Source organism: Malaya genurostris, chromosome 2, assembly GCF_030247185.1.
Source record: "Malaya genurostris strain Urasoe2022 chromosome 2, Malgen_1.1, whole genome shotgun sequence".
NCBI classification, from domain to species: domain Eukaryota; kingdom Metazoa; phylum Arthropoda; class Insecta; order Diptera; family Culicidae; genus Malaya; species Malaya genurostris.
Window position 1 is genome coordinate 128,398,220 of NC_080571.1, and position 24,779 is coordinate 128,422,998.

The 24,779-nt window shown below is 39.8% G+C and overlaps 1 long non-coding RNA gene across 1 annotated transcript; it reads left to right on the plus strand.

Moving 5' to 3' along the window:
* The first annotated feature begins 2,859 nt into the window (after positions 1 to 2,859).
* Positions 2,860 to 23,761, plus strand: LOC131428198 (uncharacterized). Its single transcript, XR_009229350.1, has 2 exons — positions 2,860 to 3,764; positions 23,349 to 23,761. It is a non-coding gene; the product is annotated as an uncharacterized LOC131428198 (long non-coding RNA).
* Positions 23,762 to 24,779: the final 1,018 nt, after the last annotated feature.

Below are 24,779 nucleotides of genomic sequence, written 5' to 3' on the forward strand. Positions count from 1 at the left end.
CCGAACGCCCGGGCCTGAAGCCGTGTTGATGAGCGGAGATTTAATTTTTTGTACGAATGAACAGCTCATTACTCACTAATATTTCAAAAAACTTTGAAGTAGCAGACAAATTTGTTATACCACGGTAGTTCCTTACATTGTTACGGTCACCGGTTTTGTACACAGGAGACATATAAGACTGCTTCCAAATCATCGGGAAAATTCCTTGCTCAAATAATTTGTTAAATATCACGTAAGGAGGCTCGGTTAAAAAAGTAGACTACAGCGGGTATGCCATCTGGCTGGCCGGAAATGATCGTTTCAATTTCTTCGCCGCTGCAACCACCATATCTGGAGTGATATTAAAAGTATCTATGTATACTAAGTTCTCAGGAACATCAAACGCTGCAACCTTAGTTTCGATGTCAGAAGCAGTATTTACAGCAAATACTCCAATGTTGAACTGGATGCAACACCATCGTAACAAACAGATGACGGAACTGATTTAGATTTGCGTTTGGAATTCACAAAATTCCAGAAATTTTTGGGATTCCGGCGAAGATCGGTTTGAACCCGCATAATGTAAACTTTGTATAACCCCGCATTTAATCTACGATAGCTTTCACTGGAACTTTTGCACATTCGTAGTGTTTCAGAGCTATGCCAACGACGATGTTTACGATGCCAAGCATTGCGAACCCGGTTTAGTTCACGAAGCATTGGTGTGGTCCAATGAGGATTGATGGGCCGTTCGGTGAAAGGTAAATTTGAGCTAAACCGTTGAAGTACCGCATTGCAGAAAACCGTTGCCATTTCATTTCATGGGTTGGTTTGGAGGGAGCGCCGTTGTCCTTTGGTACATAAGCCTTCTTGTCCAGTTATTCACATGCCTTACCATAGTGAACAGTTTTTTGACAATATTTACATGTGGCCATCTGATTGTCATAGGTAACAAGTGATTTGCACGGGATTCTTGTATCCTGACCGAAAATCACATAAGAAGTATAGCATGCGTAACAAACGTACGCCATTTAGAATACCAGGGACAAAGTTCTTCCATTTTTCTTTTCCGATGTAGAGAATCTCTCCGTACTTGGACATAGTTTTGCGAATATAAGGATCGATAACGCTTGAGGGGAGATCATGCACACGCACTTCTATAGTACTATCTTTCTTATATACTGGTATGTTGTACTTGATAGTTTCATGCTCGAAATAGTGCACCATTCCTGATTCGGCCAGTATCAGTCGAAAAAGACGTTTTCGCTCGGCACGTCAGAAAAGACATGGCACTCGCGGATAGACGTGGAAAAAAATGTCGTCGCGAAATTCTTCTGGTATTCACGACAGGTGGCAATTTAAAAAGTGTTTTGCAAATAGCATTAACTTTACGTCTGCGTAGCGGTTCAAATTTAACTGTTTAAGTTTGCACTAAGCAGATCAATTTGAACTGCTCTACACTGACGAGTCTATGACGAAACGTAAAGAAAAGTAAAAACATTATTATTGTCTTTGGCGAATTGAATTGCATCAAACTCTTTATGGAACTGGATATAAATAACATTATTTGTCTTATTGCATTGAAGTAAATGCACACGTTCAATATCAATATGCATTTGCTCTTTAAGCATAAAACCTTCAAGTTCTCGTATCGCTCGTATCGAAGGTCGAATTTTGCACTGCCTGAAGTCAACAATAATTGTATTTTTTCGTAGTGGCGGTAGCTTTTGTTCGTTTGCTTCACTCATTTTAAGATCGTTCTATTGTTCACTACACAATCCCGCTTGTGGGGAATTCTGGCAATCGCCAGAAGGCTGGCTTCATTCCGGCTGCTGTCAAAATTGTCCAGGCGAAATTGCGTCATTATCTCGCCGAACGTGTCTTGTTTATTTCCCTCCTTTTTCTTTTTTTTTAGTCGACTTCATTCGATATTCTTAAATTCCGCATGTACGTAAAAAAACGAATCTTAAGACGAGGTGAATGAGATTGAAATATGGGTATGTTTGGTAGTAAGAAAGCAATGCTATTGGCAATAACATTTTCCATGATTAGTATATATGAAGGGCAATAACTTACTGCCTTTCATATGTATCTTTTATTGAAAAAATGAAACCAAGATGCTTAAAATGTAGAACCAATTCAAAACGGTTCTGAAAATCTTGTATGGCAAGAATCCGACAGAAAAGAACCGTTAATAACCGCTAGTCGAAATTCTCTGCTGGAAACGGTTATTGCATTGTTGCCAGACTTTTGCCGGAATTCTGCCAGAATGGCTGGCAGACATAGCCAGCCGTCTGGGGGGGGAATCTGCCCGCCGTGTACAAGTGGGTATACGTCCGTACCAGCAATATATACGTCCGTACCAGCAATACGTACACGCAGAGAAAAATATTGTAAAAATAACTAAATTTTGGTTTCACGCAACGATTTATTTTGTTGAAATAGTGACAAAAGAAAATCTGATTTGAAATTGCAAATAAATTTGCTTGAAGCCACAAAACAAAACATTTGATTTTACTCAGTGCATTAGTTTGTTTCGAGAAATATTTTGTTAAAAATAACAAAATTTTTACTTGCGCGTTCCTGTCAATTTCTTGACGAACAATTTCATGGTAAATTTAACTTTCAAAATAAGTTTAAAATGAACTAATTTTAGATAAAGATAATATTATTAGTTCTTTGAATTTAAAAGTTTGGCAGTTGAAATGAACGATAAGATTCAAACCTAAAATAATTAGTATCTCAATAAACGCTTTTATTTGTTAAAAACATACATTTTTGTTTGTCATTATTCTTAAAAAGAGATTTCTTTCGAACTAATTTTCAAGGTAATTTTTTAAACTAATTTTATTTCGATTTTTATCCATTTTCAAATTATTAATTGCTTTCAATAGCTGTTGGGCCCAATCATTAATTCGGTGCTCCATTAATCTGGCTAAGATCAAATATTTTCTGTGAAAAACGAGATATGTAATGTAGCGCAAGTTTAGTAATATTTTGAATTATCCATACATACACTTGAACTGTTAAAAGACTCCAAGGAAACGAATGAAACACTTAAATTTTCCTTCTAAAACACGTGCAAACTTTCTCGATTATCCACGGGAAAAAATTCTCTGGTTTATGAGAAACAAAACTGATACGATTAATTCAAACAATAAACTTAGTTGTCATTACACAAATAAGACCATAGATAAAATGAACCAATTTTTTTCTTGATATAATGTAAAACACGATTGAATCAACAAATACGTTGCCAATAACTTCAACTCAACATTTGTTGACATGTAATAAATGGCTGATTTATTTCAACGATAAAATCTGCCGAAACAAACCATGTTTTTCGTTAGCCAGGATGAGAATTTGTTTTCAAATCAAATAGATATAGTTGTTGATGTAGAAGGAAGAAATTGGTTCAAAATAATCATATTCTAGCTTGAAATCAACAGAAATCATATTTTAAAATCTACTGACTGTTTTGTTATTTTAAACTAGCTCAATTTCTCTGCGTGTACATATCCAATGATTTATTTGCTTTGAATTACCGGAAAAGATTGGTAAGATTTTTATGAGGTCGGGGACTTTGCCTCTCTGACACTCTATATCAATATTAACTATAGCATTATGTGACGGTGCAAATGGTACAACTGGAACTGCATCTAATGCAGGAACTGCCGCGATGGCTAATCTGATGCCAAAGGATGACGTTCTTTCACTCGTTAGTGATATGAATAAGGAGATCGAGTCTTCGCAAACGAGTGATGACACGGGAAAGATTTTGAAGGGTAGGTTAGATCCAAGAACACATAAAATTAGTAATTTTAAAAATGGTAAAGATGGTTCGTTTATTGTTGAGTGTGCAGCAGGAGAGGATATTCCATCAGTGAAAGAAAACATTGAAAGCAATTTAGGTACTGAATACAAATCTAATATAACAAATATAGTGTTATAATTGTGGTTGATAAGAATACTTATTCCAGCTTGATGGCAGCCGGCAAGGTTTGCGTCGGCTGGGATAGGTGTTCGGTTTTCGAGTCGTTCAACGTATTGCGCTGTTTCAAGTGTGGTGAGTTTGGTGACAAGAGCAACAGTGAAAATTGTTCCAAATGTAATTCCGCACATAGAACATCTGAGTGTTCTTCAACTGAATTCAAATGCGTTAATTGTCTGAAAATAAACAAAGAAAAAAAATTTAATTTAGACATTCACCAGCCAGCATTTAGTAAGCAGTGTCCTGTATATCTGAGATTGCTTAAAATGAAAAAGAACAACATCATGTCAATGGAACAGCAACTAATGGATGAGAGGCATTCGGATATTTTGTATTTGAACATAACCGGTTTGTCTTCTAATTATGTCGCAATGCGTCATCTTATAGAGGATAGACATCCTTCATTAGTTTTGCTCTCAGAGACACATATAGTTGATTCTGACGCTTTCGATCAGTTCAGTGTTCCGGGTTACACTGTTGCTTTTTGTTTGTCCCTTTCTAGGCACACGGGTGGAGTAGCAATTTACGCCAGAGAATCAATTAAATTCAACATTCAATCAAACGAAGCAGTTGGAAATAATTAGTTCTTGGGTATATCAGTTGAAAGAGGTATGCAGATGGGAAACTATGGAGTTGTTTACCACTCTCCAAGTTCAAGCGCCTGTTTCTGGAAATTCTAGAAAACTGGTGGGAGAATTTCGTCGATTTTGGTAAACTAAATATTATTACTGGAGATTTTATTATTGATTGACTAAGTGATCAACATTCGAATCAATTGAAACAGTTAGAATTCTTCAATTTGAATTTTGATAGATCACGTGTATTCCAATTTCGACGGTGTTTATTCAAATTGCAAGATTTCAGATCATGAAACAATTGCAATTTCCGTAACGAGTAGCTCTAGAAATAAGGAAAATACGGTGAAAATCAAGTGTTGGAAAAACTATTCAAAGCCAACCCTATCTCGACTTGTATCAAGAAGCTTGGGTTGTACACAGTTGACTGGAAATTTGGAGCACAGGGCATCTATTCTTACTGACATATTGAAAATTTGGATTTGGTAAATGAATCGTTATACACGGGGCACGTGCCAAAAGTTTGGAAAGAATCTCTGGTGGTTCCTATCCCCAAGGTTAATGGAACGGATAAAGCTGAAGAGGTACCGTCCCATTAAAATGTTGCACGCGCTGGAAAAAAATCTGGAACTTGTTAAAGATCAGCTGATTAACTATTTGAATTCCAACAGTTTGCTAATACCGGAACAATCGGGATATCGTAAGGGTCACTCTTGTGAAACCGCTTTGAACCTAGTATTGGCAAAATGGAAGGAGAAAATCGAAGCCAAAGAGAGTATTTTCGCTGTGTTCTTGGATCTGAAGAGAGCTGTTACATTAGTTATTAGTCGGGTTCTCACACACGCTAAATTTGTTCTCACCTATATTCAATACAATATTTCTCCCTCTCCCTTCAGTTGAATAAAGTCACTTGTATCGAACAGACACACTAGTCTTTTGCTCTGTACCATATCCGTAACATGGTGTCAGAAGCACTCGCGACATAAAGTTCGAAAAGTAAAACGTTCGTAATCGTCGGTCATTAAACATCCGAGATCGCGTTGTACGTAATAAAGAAAGCGATTTAAACTTTCTTCGCGAATCATCCAAAATGGAGGAGCTAGCAAAGCTGTTGGAACACCAAAATAAGCTATTCGAGAAGCTGATTCGCCAGCAGGGAGAGCCCCCGGCGGTAGCACCTGGGCCCCAAAATGTGCCGCTTCCTCCGCCATTGTGCCTTGAAGGTGACATGGATGAAAATTTTTCATTCTTCGAGGACAACTGGAAAAATTTTGCCACAGCAGTGGGCATGGACGCGTGGCCTCCGGCAGACAATGCGAAAAAGGTTAGCTTCTTATTGTCAGTCGTCGGCACGGAAGCACTGAAAAAGTTCTGCAATTTCGACCTTACCGAAGCGGACAGAAGAACACCGGAGGATGTGCTGACAGCTATCAAAGCCAAAGTGACGCATACCAGAAACATTATCGTAGATCGACTGGATTTCTTCACGGCCAGCCAAGCAGCTACGGAGAGCATTGACGATTACACGGCCCGTTTGAAGTCGTTGGCAAAGCCGGCGAAGTTTGGAGCACTACTAGCTGGCCACATCCAACAAATGGCCACATCTTCGTTCAAAAATGCTCACGATGGCCGATCTGACGTCACCGAAGGCGATAGATCTGTGCCGTGTGGAGGAAATTACGGCGAAGCACGTCCAGTCTCTCTCATCTGACAAAGTACCGGAAGTGAACAAGCTAAAAGCTTCATCCTCGAAGGCTCGTCTGTGCAAGTTCTGTGGGGAATGGCATTCGTTCACTAAAGGTTCTTGCCCAGCTTTCGGAAAAAAATGCAAGCTGTGCTCTGGGAAGAACCACTTCGAAAAAGTTTGCCTAAAGAATCCAGCGAATTCGTCGAAACGCAACCGTACGCGCCGAGTGAAGAAAGTAAATGACGACACATCCGAGGACAGCGACTCGAGCGATGAGGATAGTGACCAGTCGGAAGACTCGGAAGTCGGTGAAATTGGCAAAATTTCCGACAACTCGAAGGAAGGAGGAAACGTCCTGGCGGAAATATCTCTGAAGGTAAATAGCAAGTGGAGAAGAGTGAAATGCGAGCTGAACACAGGTGCCAATACCAGCTTGATCGGCTACGACTGGTTGTGCAAACTAACCGGAGAATCAGATCCAAAGTTGCTCCCGTCACTGTACAAACTCCAAGCATTCGGTGGGGGAACAATCACTGTCCTTGGCCAAGTTAAACTTCCCTGTAAACGCCAGAAGAAGTACTTGCTGGTTTTGCAGGTCGTCGACGTCAACCACAGACCACTACTATCTCTGAAGGTTTGCACAACGTTTGGCCTGGTTAAGTTCTGCAACTCCGTCAACGTGGTACCAGCTCATCCGGCACTAGAAGACCCAAATGTGCTGCAGATATATCGCATCGAAGACGAAAAAATCGTCGGTAAGTTCAGTGACGTTTTCCGTGGCTATGGGATAATGAACGGATTTGCTTGGATCCTATTCCGTTAAATAAGGCGTTAAAAAGACCCAATCTACAATTTGTAACGCTGGATGAAATTCTGCCTGAGTTGGGCCAGGCGAAGGTATTCTCGACGGTGGATGCACGGAAAGGTTTCTGGCACGTAGTGCTGGATGAACCAAGCAGCAAGCTGACGTCATTCTGGACCCCATTCGGCCGCTACAGGTGGCTGAGACTTCCATTTGGCATATTTTCAGCCCCCGAAATATTTCAATCCAAATTGCAAGAGATCATCCAGGGGTTGAATGGTGTGGAGTGCCTGGCCGACGATGTCCTGGTGTACGGTCGGGGCACAACTATTGAGGAAGCACTTCGGGACCACAACGTCAACCTCGAAAAGCTGCTCGAACGTCTAAAACAAAGCAATGTCAAATTTAACAAATCGAAGCTCAAACTTTGTAAGCCTTCCGTTAAATTTTAAGGACATATTCTCTCGAACGAAGGATTACAGCCAGACGTCACAAAGATTTCGACCATTAAGAACTACCCGGTCCCAGCGAATCGAACGGAACTGCATCGATTCATTGGGATGGTCACGTATCTCAGCCGGTTCATTCCAAACCTGAGTGCCACATTCTCGAAACTCCGTCGTTTGATCTCCGAAAAGGTGCCATGGCAATGGACTAAAGCTGAGGATGAAGAGTTCTCTATTGTAAAATCCCTAGTGTCCGATATCACGACCCTGCGGTATTACGATGTGCGTGAGCTGCTGACAATCGAGTGCGACGCAAGCTGCTTCGGACTCGGAGTGGCCATCTTCCAAAAGGATTGTATCGTCGGCTATGCATCGAGGACGCTGACAAACACGGAGAAGAATTACGCCCAAATAGAGAAGGAGTTACTGGCAATTCTTTTCGCGTGCGTGCGCTTCGATCAACTGATCGTGGGAAATCCCTGCACTACGGTGAAGACCGATCACAAGCCTCTGATCAACATATTCAACAAGCCACTGTTAACAGCTCCGAAGAGGTTGCAGCATATGCTCCTGAACTTGCAGCGCTACCAGTTAAAACTGAAGTTCGTCACCGGAAAAGAAAACATCGTGGCGGACGCGATCTCTCGCGCCCCTTATGATGACCCAGCTGCACGCAACGAATATCAAAAGTTGAACATCTACAAAGTCTTTCAGCAGCTGGAAGATTACAACGTGAGTGGCTACTTGAGTATCTCCGACAGCTGTTTGAGTGGTATCATGGAGGCCACCAAGCAAGATGCAGCTCTGCAAGCAGTGATGGATTACATCCGAAATGGTTGGCCCAATACCATTGACCGGGTGCCAACTGCCGTCAAAGTTTACTTCAAGTATCGGAGCGAGCTGTCTACACAAGATGGACTGGTGTTCAGGAACGATCGGATTCTGATCCCGTCAGTCCTGCAGCGGTCTATGATCGACAAAGTACACGTGAGCCACAACGGCATCGAAGCAACCCTAAAGCTCGCACGAGAAAATATTTTCTGGCCGGGAATGAGCGCGCAGATTACGGATGTGGTAAAGGAATGTACTATCTGCGCCAAATTTTCGCCAAGCCAGCAGAAACCATCGGTGCAGAGTCACCCTGTTCCAGTCTACCCGTGGCAAATCGTTTCCATGGATGTGTTTTTCGCCTCCTACCGTGGCAAGAAACACCAGTTCCTTGTAACAGTGGATCATTACTCTGATTACATTGAGCTGGACATTCTCAAAGACATGTCCGCCAGAAGTCTAGTTGAAACCTGTAAAAAAAACTTTTCTCGACACGGAATTCCGCAGATCGTCGTCACGGACAATGGGACCAACTTCGTGAACGAGAAAATGAAGCAGATGGCGACCAAATGGGACTTCAAGCACTCGACTTCTTCCCCACACCATCAACAAGGGAACGGGAAAGCGGAAGCAGCCGTCAAAATCGCGAAGCGGTTGCTACAAAAGGCAGAAGAAACCAATCAAGACATTTGGTATGTTTTACTTCACTGGAGGAACATCCCGAACAAGATAGGCAGCAGCCCGGCGAGCAGATTGTTTTCACGCAACACAAGATGCGGAGTTCCAGCCTCGATGAAAAAATACGATCCTCGAATTGTGCAAAATGTCCCGGAAACAATCCTGGAAAACAAGAGGAAGGTGAAGTATTACTACGATCGAAAGTCTCGCAACCTACCTGCACTGCAAACTGGAACGCCTGTTTACGTACAAGCACATCCGGAAAGCAACAAGTTCTAGACACCAGGAACGATTAACGAGAAGCTGAGCAACCGATCGTATGTGGTGGACGTTGACGGTTCTTGCTACCGGAGAGATCTGGTGAACATCAAGCCGCGTAATGAACCAGAATCAAGCCCTCTCGTCTCGATTCCAGATAGTTCACCACAAAACAGTGACAGCACAACACCTACCATTGACGCAACACCTGGACTGCAATTGATTCCGCCGCCGTCTACTGCGATTGAACCAAACGAGAAAACAACACCAGTGGCAACTCCCGTTGTCAACAAATCAGCTGATGCACCCGAGATGACACACGGCAGGGGCAGCAAGGGTGCTGCGGCCACCACCAACAAATCGAACAAGCAGACCACAGATGCGACGTACAGACCGAAACGTGAGAGAAAACTTCCGAGCAAGTATGAAGACTATGTTATAGATGATTAATTTTTATTTTTAAAATGAGAAGAGGATGTTACATTAGTTATTAGTCGGGTTCTCACACACGCTAAATTTGTTCTCACCTATATTCAATACAATATTTCTCCCTCTCCCTTCAGTTGAATAAAGTCACTTGTATCGAACAGACACACTAGTCTTTTGCTCTGTACCATATCCGTAACAAGAGCCTTTGACACAATTTCAAGACCTTTATTGTTGCAGACATTACGGCGTTTTGGCATCGGGGGAATGGCACATGAATGGTTTGAAAACTATTTATGTGGTAAATCTCAAAAGACTATTTTTGAACGATGTAGTGTCTACCCAAGCAACCAGAAGTTTCACAATTACTTAAAAAGTTCACTTTCTTGCTGCTTAAAAGTACACGCGGAACTTTTGAGAACTGGAAAGTACAGATCAAGTTCCGCGTGAACTTTCTAGCTGCTTAAGAAAACACGTGGCAATTTTTGACAGTTCGAAGTACAGAACAAGTTCCGCGTGAACTTTCTCGCTGCTTAAGAGTGCACGTGGTACTTTTAGCAACTTGAAAGTACAGAACAAGTTCCGCGCGAACTTTTTCGCTGCATAGAAGCTGAACAATGTATTCTAGAAGCAGCTTAGAAGTTTGCTCCGCTGCGTCGCGCGAACTTTCAAGTGTGGATAATTACTTAAAAAATGGGCTGCTTAGAATGCTATTGATTAACTTTGAGAGCTGCTTAAGCCAAATCAGTCCCTTTTATCCGAACTTTTGGTTAGTTGGGTAGTTCCCTCGGTAATTCACTTGGTGTGCCTCAGGGAAGTGTGTTAGGTCCTATTCTATTTATTATGTATATTAATGATATGAAGCCAGTCTTACGTTTCTGTGATTGTTAGGATTAGTCGGAAGAATCTACGCTGTGCGTTACACCGTACGGGCTGCATTTGTGGTGACACTATGTAAAAAAGTTTCTAAATGAGTCAAGTACGAGAAGATTGTGCCGGTATTCCGGCAGTTGCTGCAAATTTCACTTTCGATCCGTTCGACAAAGAAAAAACAAAATTTGCGAGATGGATAAAACGTCTGGAAGGAGCCTTCCGTATGTTTAATGTTGCAGAAGAAAAGTGGAAAGACTACCTATTGTTTTACATGGGATCTACAACATACGACTTGCTGTGCGATCACATAACCCCTATAGAGCCTGAATCTCATGATTATCAAGAGTTAGTGACAATACTCAATGCGTTTTTTGATCCGGAACCATTAGAGATGGTAGAAATGTGGAAATTTCGAGCACGGAAGCAGAACGACGGTGAAACTATGACACAGTTTATAACGGAACTTCAGCGTGAAGCAAAATTTTGTAAATTTGGTGAATACCTAACGAAGGAACTTCGAATCAGCTTGTTTTTGGACTGCGTTCAAAGCGGATTCGATCCCGGCTGATCGAAGAGAAAAATTTGACGTACGAAAGAGCTAAAGAAATAGCCATATCAATGGAGGCATCGGGAGAGGGTGCCGAGGTCTTTCAAAAAAAGCTACATGAAGTTAATCTTACGGAGAAAAAAAAATCGATTTAAAGTTGGAATAAAATATTGTTTCCGTTGTGGTAGTGAGACTCACCTGGTAAGTGTATGTAAATATAAAGAATCCGTTTGTAATTTCTGTAATAAAACAGGACATCTCCAGCGAGCAGAGATGTCTATCTCCTCTGTGTGACGAAGAGCAAGCAAAATTTCTCCCCTCGCACTGACAACTTCAACGAGAGCTCTTCTCTTTCACATTTATACACCACTGTTGTGTAAAGTGTGCACACATCATGAGTGCGTTTGTTTATTTCCTTTTACCTCTTCCACTGAATCGCACCAAAGTGCTAGAGCATTAGCTAATAAATTCTCTGAAGTGGATGCAGATACTTTCACAGAGGTGTACACGCCGGTGAGCACTCTGCTGTATGGTTTTCATAGATGAAGCGTGGACACGCAAAATCAGCAAAATAAAACAATTTATCGTAAAATTTTCGGCTTTCCTTGCATATTTTTCATAGCAAGGCCAGATGTACTCTCTATTAATTGAAATTCACAGAAGTGTTCGCTCACCATCACGCGCCAGTGATCACTTGGGTGTATTTAGACGAGAGCGCGTGTGAGCGATTCATGCGAAGAGAATGTGTTTCACTCGCGCCAGCTGCTTTAACCACAAGCACACACTCAAATGCTGTCTATTCGACACTGAGAAGAAGTGCGCTTTCCTCTTTGTGCGGTGCTTCGTTTTTTGCATCCTCGGTGTGGCAGAAATCTGACTCTAGCGTTTATCACTCTGGTGAAATGCCATCTCTGCCAGCTAGTATGTCTCAGTCTAACAAAGCAAAATAAATCAAAGGATGGAAAAAGTGACAGATTCGTTAAAATGAAAAAGAAGTTTCACACTAACATGCTCGAAGAAGAGAGTGAAGATACGGAAGAAGAAGGCGTAACAGATATAGGTGCATCATACAGATTTAGAAGATGTGTGTGTTTTAGATATCTGCAGATTAGAAGACAAGTTCAATTCCCTTTCTAAAATTATACTACCATTGACAATAAACAACAAACTGATTAAATTTGAGGTGGATTGTGGATCACCCGTATCACTTGTTAGTTTGACTGATAAATTGATATACTTTATGAACATACCGTTGAAAAAAACTAACGTTGAGTTGATCAGTTACTGTGGGAGTAAAATTAAAGTACACGGTTACATGAAGGTAGAGGTTAAGTACAATAAGCACACAAGTTCGCTCCGTTTATTTGTTGTGGATACAAAACGGCATGCATTGTTAGGAGTGGATGCGTGATCTCAATGTCGATTGGGATAAAATAATTCGAAAGGCAAAGACAGTGAATAATGTAGTTGTCCGCACACAAGGGACGGATGCAGTATCACGAGTGCTTGAAAAGTTTCCAGCGGTTTTCCATGATTCGGTGGGTACCATACGTAACGTACACGCCTCGTTACATTTAAAATCCAATAGTAAACTAATATTCCTGAAAGCACCGTTACCGTTCTCCATTCGCGACACGGTTGAGCGTGAAATTGAAAAAATGGTTAGCAGTGGTATACTTATTAAGGTAAAGCATAGTGCGTGGGCAACTCCAATAGTTCCTGTCATAAAGTCAAATGGCCGCGTACGCGTATGTGGAGATTATAAAGTTACAGTGAATAAGTATCTCGTAGTGGATGAACATCCTCTTCCCACGATTGATGAATTGTTTGCTAATATGGCTGGTGGACAGAAATTTTCAAAAATCGATCTAGCTCAAGCATATCTACAACTGGAAGTGCGCGAAGAAGATCGAGAAATTTTAACATTGAATACTCACCTCGGACTGTATAAACCAACGCGATTGATGTACGGTATATCGTCGCCCCCTGCTATATTTCAACGCGAAATATCTCAAATTCTAAGAGATATACCCAGTGTCTCAGTCTTCCTAGACGACATTAAAATAACAGGACCAAATGACAAAAGCCATTTGAAGCGGTTGGAAACAGTACTGCAAAGGCTAGACAAATACGGAATGCGCGTTAATGTTTTGAAATGCGATTTTTTTGCCGATCAAATCGAGTACTGCGGATTTGTTATCGATAAAGAAGGCATTCGAAAGATGAAAAAGAAAATAGATGCGATACAGGATATGTCCCGACCATGCAATCGCGAACAAGTTCGTGCGTTTGTTGGTCTCATTAACTATCACGGACGTTTTATGAAAAACTTGAGCACTAACATTTACCCCATTATTAACCTGCTGAAGGATAATATCGCTATTCAGTGGACTAAGGAGTGCGAGAAAGCTTTTATCTGGGTGAAAAAAGAAATGCAGTCCAACAGGGTGCTTGCTCATTACGACCCGAAACTTCAGCTTATCTTAGCAACTGACGCTTCACCATATGGTGTAGGGGCAGTCCTGAGTCATGTTTATCCTGACGGAACCGAAAGACCGATTCAGTATGCATCGCAGACTTTAAATAGATCACAACAAAACTATATACAGGTTGAAAAGGAAGCATATTCGATTATTTTTGGAGTAAAAAAGTTCTATCAATATCTGTACGGTCGTAAGTTCATATTATTAACGGACAACAAACCTGTTTCCCAAATCTTAGCACCAGATAAGGGTCTGCCGACACTCTCGGCATTACGAATGCAACACTACGCAGTGTTTTTTAGTTCGTTCGATTATGAGATCAGGTATCGCAGTTCCCACGAAAATGCCAATGCGGACGGTATGTCGCGATTACCAATAGATAATCTAACCAATAAAAACTGTATGGAAGAAGCGGATGTAATAGAACTGAATCAAATTGAAACATTACCAATTACAGTCGCAGAGTTATCGGACTGCACAAAGTGTGATCCAAATGTTCGTAATTTTTTGCAAGGATTGAAGATAGGAAGGTTAGTAGACAGTCGCGATAGATTTGGAGTGGACCAAAATGCATTTTCCGTTCAACAAGGTTGCATCTTTAAGGGTATTCGCGTTTACATACCACCAAAACTACGTAAACGAGTAATGGAAGAATTACACACCGGCCATTTTGGCGTATCCCGTATGAAATCTTTAGCGCGATCGTACTGCTGGTGGGAGTGCATAGATCGGGACATTGAAGAAATGGTGAAAAACTGTAATAACTGCGCGAGCGTCCAGAAAAATCCTGAAAAAGTACCTACACATCACTGGGAAAGACCTGCAGAACCTTTTCAAAGGATCCACATTGATTTCGCGGGACCTTTTCTTGGATTAAACTTCTTGGTTATTGTGGATGCATATACAAAATGGCCTGAAGTAAAAATCGTTTCGGATATATCAACTAATACTACCATAGAACGTTTGCAGGAATTTTTTTCCACTTATGGTGTTGCATCGGTGATTGTAAGTGACAGAGGTGCACAGTTCACTTCGGAGAAGTTCAGAGGGTTTTTAAAGAACAATAACATCACACACCGAATGGGAGCACCATACCACCCAGCTACGAATGGACAGGCGGAGAGATTTATTCAAACTTTCAAAAATAAGCTGAAGATGTTAAAGTGCGAACGGAAGGACATATCGTTGGAGCTGTATAATATTCTTATGGCATATCGGCGTACCGTTCATCCTTCTACCGGCGAATCACCATCGATGCTAATTTTTGACAGGCAACTGAAATCCCGCTTAGATCTTATTGTTCCAAGTGCTACCAACGCTAGATCTGTGCAAGACAGTGGAATTGAAGTTAGACATTTCGTAATCTATGATCGAGTTTCGGCCCGCGATTTTTGTGGCAATTCGGAACCGTGGTGGAACGTATAGGAAAACTTCATTACATGGTCGAATTAGATGACGGTCGACTTTGGAAACGACACGTAGACCAATTAAGACCCGGTCCAACTGGAAGGACAACTGATAAGGACGACTCGATTGAGACTGATGCAATTTACAACCGTAACCAATCAAGAAAAAGGTGGAGCCCTATTTCAAATCCAGATGAATATATAACAATGATCAATCAATTACCCAAAAAACAACATTTACAGAAGACGAATCAGAGACTTTGACAGCTGATCCAACACCCATTGAAGAATCAAATGAAAACGTATGTACAAGAAAACTACAAGGAGAAAATATGTCTGAAATACCTCGGCGATCCACTGACCGTAAATAACGTAATGAAGTACTGGTTTCTCTTGTAATCTTTTTGTTTCGTAATTCATTGCACCCGTATTGTTTAGGTACACTAGCGCCGCCCTGAATTCAGGTCGTCAAATGGTGAGATAACTAAGTCCTCACAAGTCCCTATCTCATGCCTCCCCGAGCGTCTATGATGACATTTGGTCCATAGAACGGCGTCGACTGGGTGCTATCGCCTTCTGCGTTAGTAGCAGAATACGAGGGTGCGAAATGGCTTGTAGGTTGAAGCCCATCCTAAAGTGCAGTGTTTATCATAGTATATTACAACATATAATTCTGTGGTTTATTACATCATGTATTATTATTATTATTATTATTATTATTATTATTATTATTATTATTATTATTATTATTATTATTATTATTATTATTATTATTATTATTATTATTATTATTATTATTATTGTTATTATTATTATTATTATTATTATTATTATTAGAAGAAGAGCGTACCTTACACTGGGACATTAACTGTTATATTGTATCATAGCATATTGTTTCATATATTATCGCCTTACACTAGTTTATGTTATTATATACTATGTTGTATGGTGTTATACTGCATTGCATTATATCATATTATATTGTATAATATTATATTATATTATATTATATTATATTATATTTTATTCTATTATATTATGTTATATTGTATTGCATTATGTTGTATTATATTATATTATAGGGTTTATTATGAGTAGTACTACGTACCTCTGCGCAAAATAGAAATTTGTTTTCCTTATAAGTTATCATTTTTAAAGTAACTTTTAACTAAATATCAAGGCCGTCACAAGGTGAGCTTGGTTCTCACTGGTTCCTGTTTCATGCCTACACGTGTGTCTGTGGTGACAATTGGTCGATGGAATGCGTTGATGGCAGAATGAGAGGATGAGAAATGACATATAAATTCAAGTAATATAATATCATAGCATATCGCAACATATCATTTTATTCATTCTATCATTTATTATATAATTCATTGTACTATATTATATTGTTTGTTATTATTATTTTCATTATTATATTTATTGTTATTATCATTAATTTGTCATCAATAATAATAACATATATTATTTTTATAGATGTGGATATTATTATTGTTATTAGAAGAGAAATATTCTACTTCCTGCAGTATTGCGAAGATAGAAGAGCTTAACTGACACTACATTAACTCTTATTTTATATATTGTTCTATAATATATTATATTATATTGTATGACATTGTATTATATCATACTAAATTAAAATATATTATATTATATTATATTATGTTATATTATATTATTTTGTAATCTATTATATCATTTTATGTTATATTAATTTCATTACACTATGTTTCATTGTATTTATCAATATAATCAATATAAAACATTTTGCACGGGAGCGTAAAGGGGAGGGAGCATCAGAGCATCGGACGAATTGATGACTGGACGAGGGATTGTGGATAGCCAGCCCAAGTCACTTGAAGGAAACTTGTCGAGTACGCAAAATGTCTGTGTGTGTGCGTATGTGTGTATGTAACGTTTTTTTGCACTAACTTTTCTCGGAGATGGCTGAACCGATTTTCACAAATTTAGATTCAAATGAAAGGTCTCGTGGTCCCATACAAAATTCCTGAATATTATTTGGATCCGAGTTCCGGTTCCGGAATTATGGGGTAAAATGTGCAAAAAATTGTGAAAATAAGTGCACTAACTGTTCTCGGAGATGGCTGAACCGATTTTCACAAACTAAGATTCAAATGAAATGTCTCGTGGTCCCATACAAAATTCCTAAATATTATTTGGATCCGACTTCCGGTTCCGGAGTTATGGGGTAAAATGTGCAAAATAAATCAAAATATGTGTTCTAACTTTTCTCATAGATGGTGCGACCGATTTTCACAAACTTAGATTCAAATGAAAGGTCTTATGGTCCCATACAAAATTTCTGAATATTATTTGGATGATACTGCCGGTTCCGGAATTATGGGGTAAAATGTGCAAAAAATTGTGAAAATAAGTGCACTAATTTTTCTCAGAGATGGCTGAACCGATTTTCACAAACTTAGGTTCAAATGAAAGGTTTTGAGGTCCCATACAAAATTCCTGAATACTACTTGGATCCGACTTCCGGTTCAGGAGTTATGGGGTAAAATATGCAAAAAAAAAGTAAATATGTGTTCTAACTTTTCTCATAGATGGCGCGACCGATTTTCACAAACTTAGATTCAAATGAAAGTCCCATACGTAATTCCTGAATTTCATGCGGATCCGGAAATATAGGGTAAAGTGGGTTAAAAACTGTATACCATCACTGAAAATGGGGAAAAACCTTAAAAAATTTTCTAAATCGATCTAAAATCTTTTCCAATTGATAGTTTTCATCAGTACACGGTCAAACAAACCGATTTCGGTTATTCTTTCAAGAATCGCAGTATTATATATGAAATTATGATTGATATGAGAAAGGCATCATTACACCACTAGGTGGATTAAAACAGGTTTTCTTTTATAAGTTATTATAATGAAACATTCCAAGAATGTTTTGTCAAGTTTTGAAGTCAATCGAAGTATGAATCTTGTGCCTGTGCACAAAGCTCTTGCTTCTTCGTAGAATGAGATAGCCATAGATAATGGACTATAACTGCCGGAGTTTTGTTCCAATAGGCATGAAAATTTCACCAAATATTCTTTAAATGTTTTACTATAAGAAAATATAAAGAAAATAACTAATGATTTTTCAAAAGTGTTAGACCCTACTCGCCCCTTAAACAACATTGAAAATTTGTTTTCTTTGTAGCTGGGAGCATGAAGATGGAATATATTTCAGTTTATTGTAGCCCTTTGAAGGTTTACCCAAAGATATCTCTGTCTGTGATATTGAACTGGTTTTAAATTTTGTTAGATGCTAAGACTTGCCATTTTTATGTTTAGAAACGTTTTTCATTAATACTGAAGCAAAACCTTATTAAATCTGTTTTTTAATATAAAATATGTTATTGAAAATCTTATAGAAATGGTAACAATTCATTTATTTTACTTTAATACATATTAACAGCAAACTATACATTTCACATAACGAACTTGTTGAAGAAAATTACTGTATAGAACGATTATTCTTCACTTGTTATGCTATTTCATGAACAATTTTCACATAAAAAATCAACAAACTTTTTATTGTGTATAGGATAGTAATTCATCGAGTAATTATATTTAGACGAAACAATAATCATACAACAAGATCCATATCAAGTTTTCTTGAATCATTCGTAACCGAATGTTCAAAGTGAACACACGCGTTTTTCTTACAATCGACATCGGCAAAACGAAGGTGCCTTTAGATCTCTGTCGTTTTCAGACATTTTGTTCCCACATCCCCTTTTTACCCCATTTTCACAATATTTACTTTCTTTTTCCTTCTCATCCGTAACATCACCATCACCGCCCAAGGAAGACCGCTCCAGTAGAAAACCAGTATACGGGCCACCCGCCGGCCCTTCGTAGCCTGGGGGTGTTTCTCGCGGACCCACCAATGCCATCTGGAAGACTCAAGCAACACTCAATTCATCGACCACTGCCGATCGCCAGCTGAAAGCTGGATTGACGAGAACCCGAGATGACATAGTCTAATGATACTATTCTAGTTTTAAGTTAGTCGTTAATCTAAATTAGAAAATACCCTTGGTATCTTAGAGCTTAAGCAGTGTGCCTAAAATTATATTACATTATTGAATAAAAAAAAACGAAGGTGCCTATCACAGCAAAGGCTGTAGTATAGGCATTACACCGTAGTGATAAAAAGCAGCATCCCCGCAAGTGAGTTCTACCTGTGCACCGACGGTATCGACAACTATTGTGTTATACTCGGACAGCAGCGGACATCCATCCATTGTTTGCTACCCGCATCGCAGCCGTACAATCCTGAGTCAAGGTCACACTGAGCCACAACGGAGGAGTGAAAGATCAACTCACCTAACAGATTGCTGGGTCATACTGTTAAGTATTTTCTCTAACTTTTTCTTTTACTTTTTCTATTTATATATTTTCTTTTTCACTTTTGTTTTTAATTCTTATTACAAGTGCGGGAGACTCTTTTCTCCCTTACTTAAAATATGAATATTGATGACAATGGGGGTGTCTTGGAAGAAGGCGAAGCTTCAATGAACGAAGAACGTTTAGAAACCGAGTCTGAATCCGAGATGCCATCTCCCCTCCGATACCATCTCCCCCTCCGATACCGTCCCCCTCTCCGATTCCTCCATCTCCTTCTGAGATATTGCCACCTCGTCGAAAAGTTTACCAAGACAATGGCTCGGGGGGTCCGTGGGTGGTATACTTCCGGCCCAAATCACCCAAATCAAAGCCTCTCAGAGTCCTGAATATTTCCCGGGACCTGACAAATCATTACTCGGCAATAAAATCGCCAGAAGGTTTCGCCAAACAAGTTACGCGTTGTTGTGTCCGACCTGAAGCAAGTAAACGGGATTGCTACCAGCGAGTTGTTCACGAAGGAGTCCCGCTTGTTCGTCCCGTCTCATGTGGTGGAGATCGACGGTGTGGTCCGTAATGAAAGTCTGACGATCGAAGATCTGATGAAAGACGGGGTAGGCCGTTTCAAAAACCCCGACCTTCAGCCAGTGAAAATTTTGCATTGCAAGCAATTGTGTATAATTTTGGAGTGCAAGCAATCACTGTGCTTCAGTGGAATTGCAGAAGTATCATCCCAAAACTTGATTCTGTCAAACACTTAATACATACTCGTAACTGCGCTGTATTCTCCTTGAGTGAAACTTGCCTGACTTCCAACATCAACCTCGACTTCCATAATTTCAACATAATCCGCCTGGATCGAGAAGACTCTTGTGGACGGGTACTTTTAGGGATCAAAAAGTACTATTCATTTTATCGTATTAACCTCCCCTCGACACCGGGAAGTTGTTGCTTGCCAATATAATATAAAAGGCAAAGATCTATGTATAGCTTCCATCTACATTCCTCCCAGAGTCTCGATAGGGCATCATTGGCTTGCAGACATGATAGAACTTCTTCCTTCACCGTGGCTGGTTTTAGGAGACTTTAACTCGCATGGTACAGGATGGGGCTGCTTATATGATGATAACCGTACTTCGTTAATCCAAGATCTGTGTGAAAACTTCAATTTGACAATTCTAAACACGGGAGAAATGATACGAACCCTAGACCGCCAGCACAACCAAGTGCGCTGGATTTATCCCTTTGCTCGACTTCGCTACAGTTAGATTGCAAGTGGAAGGTAATCTGTGATCCTCACGGTAGCGATCACTTGCCGATCATAGTTTCTATCACCAATCGTGTATGACCATCGGAAACAATCAATGTTTCATACGATTTCACACGAAACATTGATTGGAAAAGTTACGCGAGCTCGATATCTGCGCGCTTCATTTGAAATTCTAACGCGGCGTTAGAATTTCAAATGAAAAGTCTGATTAAAGCTAAGAAACGTGGTTACTGGCGAAGGTTTGTTGACGGATTAACGAGAGAAACAGCAATGAGCACTCTTTGGAATACGGCCCGTCGCATGCGCAATCGAAATCACGCGAACGAAAGCGAGTAATATTCTAACCGCTGGATATTAGATTTCGCTAAAAAAGTATGTCCTGATTCTGTTCCGGAACAGAAGATATCCCGCGCCGTGACTTCGAATACAAACGAAACACCGTTTTCGATGGTAGAGTTCTCACTTGCGCTCTTGTCGTGTAACAATAGAGCCCCGGGGTTAGACAGAATTAAATTCAACTTTTTGAAAAATCTGCCTGACTCTGCAAAATGCGCTTGTTGAATTTATTCAACAAGTTCCTCGAGGGTAATATTGTTCCACGCGAATGGAGAGAAGTGAGAGTTATCACCATTCAAAAACCTGGGAAACCAGCCTCCGATCACAATTCGTATCGACCGATTGCTATGCTTTTCTATATTCGGAAATTGTTGGAGAAAATTGGGTCGAGACTAATGGATTACATTCAGGTACACAATTTGGGTTCCGCAGGGGCAAAGGAACAAACGATTGTCTGGCGTTGCTCTCAACAGAAATTCAAATGGCATTTGCTCGTAAAGAACAAATGGCATCAGTTGTATTTTCAAGTAAGCGAGAACCAGCACAACTACAGCTTCAACTAAGGGGTGAAACCATAGCTCAGGCCTTCACATTTAAATATCTCGAGGTCTGGTTCGACTCCAAAGGTACCTGGGGATGTCACATTAGGTATCTGAAACGAAAATGCCTGCAAAGAATCAATTTTCTTCGTACAATAACCGGAACTTGGTGCGGCTCTCACTCAGGAGACCTGATCAGGTTGTACAAAACGACTATATTGTCAGTAATGGAATATGGATGTTTCTGTTTTCGCTCCGCTGCGTATATTCATTTCATTAAACTGGAAAGAATTCAGTATCGTTGTTTACGTATTGCCTTGGGTTGCATACAATCAACTCATACGATGAGTCTTGAAGTGCTGGCGGGCGTCTTATCGTTGAAAAACAGATTCTGGGATCTCTCATATCGACTGCTAATCCGATGCGACATCTTGAATCCGATGGTGATAGAAAACTTTGAAAAGCTTGTCGAGCCTTATTCACAGACCCGTTTTATGTCCTTGTATTTTGACTACATGGCTCAGAATATAAATCCTTCTTCGTTTGTTCCCAATCGTGTTCATTTTGTGGATACTTCTAATTCTACTGTGTTTTTCGACACATCCATGAAAGAAAGAATCCCGGATCCTGTACGCCCTCAAGAGATCCCAAAAATTATTAATAATAAATTTAAAAAAGTCGACTGTAATAAAATGTTTTACACTGACGGATCATATCTCGACGGGGTCACTGGCTTCGGTATATTCAATGTAAATTTCACCGCTTCCTATAAACTCAGTGATTCAGCTTCAGTTTACGTCGCAGAACTAGCTGCAATTTAGTGTACCCTTGAGATCATTGACACTCTGCCCACAGATCACTACTTCATTGTATCGGACAGTCTCAGTTCCATTGAGGCTCTCCGTTCAGTGAAGCCTGGAAAGCACTCACCGTATTTCCTGGGGAAAATACGGGAACAATTGAGTGCTTTATCTGCAAAATCATACCAGATTACCTTGGCTTGGGTCCCCTCACATTGTTCCATACGGGGCAATGAGAGGGCGGACTCGTTAGCCAAGGTGGGCGCACTAGAAAGTGATATCTATGAAAGACCAATCTGCTTCAATGAATTTTTCAGTTGCTGTCGTCAGAAAACTCTAGCCAGCTGGCAAAATACATGGAATAGTGGAACTCTGGGATGATGGTTACACTCAATAATTCCACGGGTATCGACGATACCTTGGTTCCGGGGATTAGACGTGAGCCGAGACTTTATTCGTGTAATGTCAAGGCTCATGTCTAATCATTATATGTTCAGCGCGCATCTCCGTCGTGTGGGGCTCGCCGAGAGTGGTGTCTGCGTTTGCGGTGAGGGTTATCATGACATCGAGCATGTTGTTTGGATGTGTGTCGAGTATTGTGATATCAGGTCCCAAGTTATATATTCCCTTCGGGCCCGAGGTATACCACCCTTCGTGCCAGTCCGCGACGTTTTGGCAACTCGAAATCTTCCTTATATGACTCTCATCTACACAGAAAGAAATAATGAAATTTACACGAGATGTAAATCAATAGTAACATGGAATAGACATGGGTTGAATCGAAATTTTGATTGAAAACTTTCATCGGTGCAAAACTAAATTGGATTGCATTGAATTTTCAATTAATATAACTGTATCTTTCAATTAACGCTTATTTTGCGATCAAATTATATTGAAACGTACAGAATTGTAAAGTAATTTTATGTTTAATTACCTGCTCCAAATATGTGCATGAAAATAGATGTAAATTCACAAAATATTTTTATCTGTGTATAACTTCTTGAAAACTATGAATGCCCAAATTTAGTGCTATCCTTATCTCTCTCTCGTCTACAGCTCTATCGCACTCTTCTTTGGGCTGCTGAAAGTATGACCTGTATAAACGATGCTTCGGAACGTACACCTGCCTTGAACTGACTGAGTTGCTGAAAACTACCCAAAAACGCCACATCAACGTCAGAGCATACCAACAAAGCATCCCAGCCAAGGATAATCTCTCTCGTTACAATCTGAAGAACCTGAAGATCCAGAAAACTCTAAAAAATTTGTGCCACAAACGAATGATGTATTTTAATTCAAAATCAATATTTTGTAAATCCCACCCTCCTCACATTCCTTTACTAACTCTAGGAGAGTATGCCGCCCCTCAATACGGCGTCCCGTCTTCTCCTATAACAACAAGACAAACGGCCACGTTAAGCTAAAGCAAATGAGCCAAATAAAAATTTTGTTATAAAACAATAAAAAAGTTTTCTTGAAGTTTTCGATGTACGCTACATTTTTTTCTGTGTAGTATAAAATGCCATCGGAGTCTATTGCTGGTTTCTCCATATGAGAAACATAACAACTTATGTTCAATTATCCATAGTTTTCGATCAGCTCTAAAAGGTAAACCCCACTGTAGTGAATAATACTGAAAAAGTTCCCCAGTACTTAAACTCTTCGTTGGCGTGAATGACTAGGGGCATGGACGGGCATGTTCGATAATCCACACCGTTTACCATCCAAAAACCGGAAAACAGCTTTACATAACACCAAATGATTGTTATGTTTTAATAGTACAAACTCGCCAATCGTGATATTTTCAAAAACTTCAATTGAATATCTTTTGTTTTTAACGTTGCTAGTAGACCAACTAGTTTCCCAGAACCTATGCACTCTGTCGGATGAACATTTTTGCATTCCAGAGTATGTATGCTCTGTACTCATATCACAAATTCCCAAATAATTAAAAAACTAATGAAAAAAGTTTTTCCTGTACGATACGTTTATCTGAATGCACATACAACAAATAGTACAAAGTGCAGGCGACTACCATGGCAAGACAAGCGTTGGAAACTAAAGAATCTAAACCTATTATGAATTAGACATCATAGACCCAGAACGATTAAGAACGTTGGAATAGAGGTTAGTTCAACCACAGACTAACAGACATGACAGTATGAGTAAATTCTTATAAAAATAATTTTTCGTGATGCACTAGTTCCACCTATATTGTACTGCGCGAACTATTTACTATCAGTACACCCCTTGTGTTATGTAAAAATTTTTTACTAGTTGGTTTCCCCTCGTTTGTCAACACCGATCAGCTGCTTGCAGGGATGCCTGATTTCATCAAAATATTTGAAAATGAATCGTCACAACAAATTATTCGATCACGTTGACAATATATTAAACTTTTTCGCGATGTTGGAAGGTAACCATTTATTTGACTCAACGGTGTTCATCTAGACTATTTTTTATTGTGTTGGTAGTTTTCACCCAAAA